Source organism: Pituophis catenifer, unplaced genomic scaffold (assembly GCF_029215685.1).
Source record: "Pituophis catenifer annectens isolate HBS135680 unplaced genomic scaffold, rPitCat1.0.hap2 SCAF_8, whole genome shotgun sequence".
Lineage (NCBI taxonomy): Eukaryota > Metazoa > Chordata > Lepidosauria > Squamata > Colubridae > Pituophis > Pituophis catenifer.
The window spans coordinates 28,019,251-28,027,341 of record NW_027256888.1 but is presented as its reverse complement, the minus strand read 5'-3'; positions in this window follow the sequence as shown (position 1 = coordinate 28,027,341).

The following is an 8,091-nucleotide window of genomic DNA, read 5'->3' as shown; positions in this document are numbered from 1 at the left end:
AGGGGGAGGCGGACCTGGCGGGCATTACGGAGACCTGGTTGGGCCAGGAGGGGGGAGTCCCCCTCGTGGATATATGCCCACCAGGCTTCCGTGCATTTCATCAGCCGAGGGCTCAGGGCAGGGGCGGGGTGGTGGTGGTTATTATAAAGGAAGGTCTGGATCCAAGGGAGACCACTGTTCCACAGATAGCCGGATGCGAGTCCCTCTTTGTGAAGTGGGGTCGTGGAGTACAGATGGGCTTGTTGGTCACGTACCTGGCTCCCTGCCACGTGGCAACGGCCCTGCCCGAGCTGCTTAACGTTATAGCCGAAGTGGCGGTGGACACCCCCAGACTTGTCATCCTGGGGGATTTCAACCTGCCATCTATCGGTGAAATGTCTGAAGTGGCTCGAGAGTTCATGGCTTCCATGACGGCCATGGACCTTACTCAGTTAATTCATGACCCCACTCACACAGGGGGACACACTCTAGACTTAGTTTTTGTCTCTGGTCAGTGGTTGAGTGGCCTTGATATAGGGGATATAGCCATCGAACCCTTGTCATGGTCTGACCACTCGCTCCTTCGACTGGACTTTCTAACCGCTGCACCCCGCCGCAGGGAGGCGGGACCGACCAGGTGGTTCCGCCCCAGGCGCCTGATGGACCCTGATAGGTTCCAGATGGAGCTTGGGCCATTTCCTGAGATTCTGGCTCATGACTCGGCTGAAGACCTGGTGGCCGCCTGGGATAGTGCGGCTGCCGGGGCCTTGGACCGAGTCGTGGCTTTGTGGCCTCTGACCCGGCACCGAACTCACCTAGCTCCTTGGTTCTCCGAGGAGCTTAGGGAGATGAAGTGCCGGAAAAGACGCCTGTAGAGTAGTTGGAGGACCAGCCGCTCCGAATCTGACCGAACACTGGTGAGGTCTCATATTAAGACCTACTTAGTGGCGATAAAAGCGGCGAAAACTAGCTATTTTGCCACTCTTATCGCGTCATCAGATAATCGCCCAGCCGCCCTGTTTAGGGTGACCCGCTCCCTCCTCCATCTGGAAGTGCGGGAAGACCCCTTGCAGGGCCGAGCTGAGGATTTTGTGCAGTATCTGTATGACAAAATCGCTCAGATTCGGGAAGGGCTGGCCTCTGACTGGGTATGTCCGGACGGGATGACTGAGGCAGGTCTTGAGAGTGTTATCTGGGGGGAGTTCAATCCTGTGGCTCCCGAGGACATGGACAGGGTTCTGGGACGGCTGAACGCGACCACATGTTTATTGGATCCGTGTCCCTCCTGGTTGGTACTGGCTTCCCGGGAGGTGACATGAGGCTGGCTCCAGAAGATTGTTAACGCTTCTTTGAGTGAGGGGGTCCTGCCGGCCGCTTTGAAAGAAGCGGTTGTGAGGCCCCTCCTCAAGAAGCCCTCTCTAGATCCGGCTGTATTGGCTAACTATCGTCCAGTCTCCAACCTTCGCTTCGTTGCGAAGGTTGTTGAGAGTGTGGTGGCGCAACAGCTTCCCCGGTACCTGGATGAAGCTGTCTATCTAGACCCGCTCCAGTCCGGCTTCCGGCCTGAGCACAGCACGGAAACGGCATTGGTCGCATTGGTGGATGATCTCTGGAGGGCCCAGGATAGGGGTTGCTCCTCTATCCTGGTCCTGTTAGACCTCTCAGCGGCTTTTGATACCATCGACCATGGTATCATGTTGCACCGGTTGGCGGGGTTGGGGGTGGGAGGCACCGTTCTGCGGTGGTTCTCCTCCTACCTCTCTGACCGGTCGCAATCTGTGTTGACAGGGGGGCAGCGGTCGACCCCGAGGCAACTTGCTTTTTTTTTTTTATTGCAAAAGTTTTACAATTACATTTTCACCCCTTTTCCCCCCCCTCTACCCACCCCAAACTTCCCAACCTCCCTATCCCTCCCTAACCCTCCCCTCCCCCCGGACTTCCACACAATGTACTATATCAGGTAAAAAAAAACCCTTGATATAAAACTTATATAAAACTTGAACCCCTCCCTCCTTCTTGTAAATTTTCATCTTCATTACACTAAAATATTTCTATCTTAAGATATTATTTTCAATTAAAAGCTATTTGGTACTTCCTAGTTTGATATTTATTCTGAACATAATCTATCCACTTTTTCCATTCCCATTCATAGGTCTCTTGTGAACAGTCTTTTAAAAATGCTGAGATCTTCGCCATCTCTGCAAAACTGGCAATCTTCAAAGTCCATTCCTCAATCGTGGGCAAAACTTCATTCTTCCAATATTTACCTATCAATAATCTTGCAGCTGTTATCATGTACAATATCAACTTTGTTTCACCCTTAGTAACACCCTTAACTATACCCAATAAAAACAATTGTGGAGAAAATTGAATTTTTTTCTTCAAAACATTCTGCATGACCCACCAAATTTTTATCCAAAAAGCCTTCACTTTCCTACAAGTCCACCAAACATGATAATATGTAGCATCTAAACAATCACATCTGCAACATTTTGGCTGAACATTGGGGTACATACACAACAATTTTTTGGGGTCTAAATGCCATCTATAAAACATTTTATAGAAATTTTCCCTCAGATTCTGCGACTGTGTAAATTTAACATTCTGGACCCAAATTTTTTCCCATGTTTCCAACATCACTGGCTCCTCAAAATTTTGTGCCCACTTAATCATACAGTCTTTAACCAGTTCAGTTTCTGAATCCCTTTCCAACAAAACATTGTAAAGCCTTTTGATATGCATTGGACCTTTCTCTTTTATATGTCTAACCAATTCTTCCTCATGCAACATAATACCAGTTTTTTGGTCCTCTCTCCATCTCAATTGTAATTGATTATATTGTAACCAAGTTAAGTTAATCCCTTCGTCCAACAGTGTCTGTAGTGTCTTCAACTGCCATCTGCCCGCATCTGTAAAAAGAACCTCTTTGTATAAAACCCCCCCGAGTGACATTATATTTGTATTCCACATAATATGACCAAGATCCAGCCATAACGGTATTTTATAATCCCATTTGAATCGGTGCTTCTTCCAAACTCTCATCAAAGAGTCTCTAAGTATATGGCTTTTAAATACTTTATCCACTTTGTTATCATAAAATAAGTAAGCATGCCATCCAAATTCAAGATCAAAACTTTCAATATTCAATATTCCAGTCTTTTTCCTTCCAAACCAATCACTTGCTGAAGTCAAAGCTGCTGCTTCGTAATATAACTGTAGGTTTGGAAGTTTAAGACCTCCCCTTTCTGGAACATCTTGCATAATTTTCAATTTCACTCTCGGTTTTTTCTCGTTCCAGACAAACTTGTTCACTCCAGTTTGCCAGACTTTCAGTTGCTTATCGCTTTTGAGCACCGGAATCATTTGAAACAAAAAAAGAAATCTTGGCAAAATGTTCATCTTAACTGCTGCTATTCTTCCAAGTAAAGACAGCTGCAGTTTTTTCCAAGTCTCCATATCTTTCTGCACCTCTCGCCACAAAACCTCATAATTATTTTGAAACAATTTCATATTTAATTCTGCAACCTGAACTCCTAGATATTTTACCTTTGATACAATCTCAAAACCTGCCCTCCTTTCAAGCTCATGTTTACGATCTTGTGTCATATTTTTAACTATCATCTTAGTTTTTTTCTGATTCAATCTAAAACCTGAAACTTTACCATAGTCTTGTATAATGTCCTTCATCTGGATTATTGATTCCATTGGCTGTGTTAGGGTAACAACCAGATCATCTGCAAATGCTTTTATTCTGTAATCCTCTTGCCTTATCGTTATGCCTTTCAAGATATTAGAGTCCCGTATTGTATTTAACAAGACTTCTAGTGTTAAAATAAATAACAATGGGGATAACGGACATCCCTGTCTTGTTCCTTTTTCAATTTTAAACTCTGTTGTCAAACTTCCATTAATAATAATCTGTGCCTTTTGCTCTTGGTAAATTGCTGAGACCGCCTGTATAAATTGGTCCCCAAAGTCCATCTTTTTTAAAGTCTTTAATAGAAAATTCCAATCCACTCTGTCAAAGGCCTTTTCCGCATCCAAAAAGACCAGCACTGCAGGTATCTGTTTATTCCTCTCAAGATATTCCAATAAATCTATTACTTGCCTTACATTATCCTTCATGTATCTACCCTCGATAAATCCCGCTTGGTCATCATGAATCACCTTTTGAATTACTGGCATCAGCCTGTTGGCTAGTACTTTTGCATAAATTTTATAATCAGTATTAAGAAGAGATATTGGTCTATAATTCTCCGGTTTTTTAGGACCTGCTTGTTCTTTTGGTATCAAAGAAATATATGCTGTTGTCCATGATGGGGGTATTTTACCCCCTTGTTGAATATAACAAAACAAATCTCTAAGTTGTTCCACCATTTCTGTTTGCAAAGTTTTATAATACACTGCTGTCAAGCCATCAGTTCCAGGAGCTTTAGCTGTTTTTAATTGTTTAATTGCCGCCATTATCTCCTCCTCTGTTATAGGATAATTCATTCTTTCCTTTTGTTGGTCTGTAATTTTTGTGACTCTTTTATTATCTAAATATTTTTCTATAAGGCCATTCTGCACATCATCTTTAGCATATAGTTTAGTATAATAGTCCACAAAAGCTTCTTTAATTAATTTTTGTTGAAAAATTTCTTTCCCTCCAATATCAATATTATCAATAGTCCGTGTACTCTGCTTTTTTCTTAAAGTGTAAGCCAACCATCTGCCCGGTTTATTGGCATTACAAAAAGTATTATGCTTCGCATATTGTAAATTTGTTGCAACTTGTTCCGCCATAAGCATTTGAAATTGATCTTTCAGAAGTTTTATAACACCACGTATTCTTTCATCTGTTGGGTTTTTAATAAGTAGCTGTTCTTTATTCTTTATTTCTATTTCCAATTCAAGTCTTCTCTTTTGTCGATTCATTTTGTGTTTAGAGTTCATGTAGATAAGCACCCCTCTCATATATGCTTTGCTCGCATCCCACACAATTTCGATTGGGGTACCTTTATTCAAGTTTATTTCAAAAAATTCTTTCAAGTGCTTTTTAAGTTCTATTATGTTTTTTTCATATCTGAACAAGTTTTCATTCACTCTCCAAGAACGTCGTTCAATCTTACCCATCTCAATTTCTATCCATACTGGGCTATGGTCGGACAAAATTCTTGGAAAAATCTTTGTTCTTTTTGTCTTAACAAGTAAATCTTCTGACAACAAAATAAAGTCAATCCTAGAGAAGGATCTATGTCTATCAGAAAAAAAAGTATAATCCAGTTCTTTTGGATTATGTATTCTCCAAATATCTTTTAATTCCAGGTCTTCCTTCATATCAAAAAAAGTCCGTGGTAGTCTAATCCTGGATTTCGCCAAACTCTTTTTATCTAATTTAGAATCAATTACTCCATTCCAGTCTCCCATTATTAAAATAGATCTATAGTCCCATTGCAATATTTTGGTATGTGACATTTTATAAAAATAATCCTGTTGTTGGTTGGGAGCATAAATTCCAATCAAAAGAATTTGGCCACTCACTGTAAGCAATTCGATTGCTATAAACCTACCATCTTCATCTGCTTCTATAATTTTAGCTGTTAATCTTTTATTTACATAAATAACCACACCATTCTTTTTTTGCGAGGTTGAAGATATAAAATGTGTGCCTAATTTGGAATTTATCAAGTATTTTTGATCTTGAGTTGTGATATGAGTTTCTTGTAAACAAATTATATCATTATTAAATTGTCTCAAATATGCAAATAACTTCTTCCTTTTCTGTGCGAAGTTCAACCCATTCACATTCCAAGATAAACACTTAATCGTCATCTTTATCTTTATAGAGCGACGAGCAGAATAACCGAATATCTTCCGGAATCTTCGGTCTCGCTCCCCCCATGGCTCCAATCTCTTGTGTGGTACTCTTAGCTCCCTTTTTGTCTTGTCTTTCCTGTTGTTGCTTTTCTTTAAGTTGCTTAGATTTTGCACGAGTTATGCGCTGGTCCTTAACCTCAGCCATCTGAACCGGATCCAAGATTGGGAAAGATTCCAACAGGGGCTCATCCAAGAAACCTCCTTCCGCACCCTGCGTTTCCTCTAGCTCCACCTGTTTTGACTATTCTTGCGGTTCTTGTTGAAGTTGCTTCTTGTCACTCTCCTTAATCTCCAGAACTGTAGATGTACGTGGAGATGGTGTTCTTTCTTTAAAAATAGTAGTATAAAAATGCTCCGCCTTCTCCACAGTATTCAAACGGTGTCTTTCTCCCTTGTATTTCAAAATTATGCCGGTTGGGGCGTCCCATCGAAATGGTATCTCTTGTTTTTGCAGTTCTTTTACAAGAAAGCCAAAATCTTTTCTGGCTTTCAGCATTTTAGGTGGTAGTTCCTTGTAGATTCCAATTTGTGCACCCCCCCACTTGCACAGAAGTAAGAAAAGATTTTTGCAGGATATCATTTCTTATTGCTCTATCCGTGAAGTATATAACCACATCTCTAGGCAGTTGTCTTTGTCTGGCCACCCAAGAATTCACTCTGTAAATTTTGTCTATTTTGTAAAAGACCACATCAGGATTAATTTTTAAAATCCTTGCCAGAGCATCAGCACAAATCTGTCTCAAATCCTGTCTATCATCCTCTCTGATTCCTCGTAGCTTTATGGCAAATTCCATTGCCCTGAATTGCATCATAACAATTTCGTTTTCAACTCTCTGCATTTTATCATCAACTTCAGAAATTTTATAATCATTGTCTTTCATCTTAACATTGACTTCTGATTTAAGTTCATCCACTTTAGAATCAACTTTAATAATAAATTCTCCAAGGCCAGACGCCACCTCTGATATTTTTTTAGTCACCTTGCCATAATCCTGTTTCACCATGTCTTTAATTTCATTAATTTCCTGCATGATTTCCTGTTGAGATTTTTGAAATTTATCATCCAAAGCTTTAGAAATAAATTCTTTTAAATGTTCAATATCAAAATCTTTTTTTTTGAGTCTGTATCTGTTGAGCAGGAGGAAGCTGTGTTTCCTTTCCTTCCTGCTTCTTTGAAGCCATCCTGCCACGTAGGCTAGTTTTTCTGAAAAGGGGGGTTCTTTTTCCTTTTCCACCTCCACAAAGACTTCTAAAAAAGTCCCCCAGGTTTAGTCAAATAGAGACTGAAGTAAGGCAAAGTCAAATTATTAAAAAAAGGGAATTTTTCTTTAAATGGAGCAACTTTGTAGCAACTTTGTAACTTTGTAACAAAGCCGGATGACTTCACAAATCCACTCTCACTAGCTCGTTAACTCAAATGCTGAGCACCATGTTTTTTTCAAATCACTTTCACTCACTCGCTTTTCCTTTTAAGTTAAAAAGTCAACAAAGCACTAATACTTGCGATTCAAGTTTCTAGATTCAAGTTGGTATTTCCACTGCTTATTAAGGTTGGTTCCTTTCACTTTAACGTTTGCTGCAGCCGGCTTGTTCTGCTGATTAGCAGAAACGTCCCATGCCGCCCGGAGTTTCAGCAGGTTGGAAGGGAGCCACGCCTGTTTCCTCCCGAGAAACAATTCCCTGGGGGGTTACAGGGGCTCAACCTGTGCCCTGCTGTCTCTTCTCCTTCAATCTTCAAGATTTCGGAGTTTTCGAGCCGCTCCTCGATCGCGGGGCAGCTCTACAGGCGGCGGGGCTGGCGGTCTTTAAAGAAACACCGCCGTCGCCGAGGCTCGCAAACCGGAAGCCACAAGGGTCAGTCCTCTCGCCCCTTCTGTTCAACATTTATGTAAAGCCACTGGGTGAGATCATCCGTGGCTTCGGGGTGGAGTTCCACCAGTACGCTGATGACACCCAGCTGTACATCTCCACCCCAGGCCACCCCAATGATGCCCTTGAAGTGATGTCCCAGTGCCTGGAGGCCGTGCGGGCCTGGATGGGGAGAAACAGGCTCCGACTCAACCCCTCCAAGACCGAGTGGCTGTGGCTTCCGGCGTCCCGATATAGCCAGCTGATGCCATTGCTGGCTATTGGGGGTGAATCACTCGCCCCTACGGAGAGGGCTCGTAACTTGGGCGTCCTCCTGGATGCACGGCTGTCTTTAGAAGATCATTTGATGGCCGTGGCCAGGGGGGCTTTTTATCAGGTTCGCCT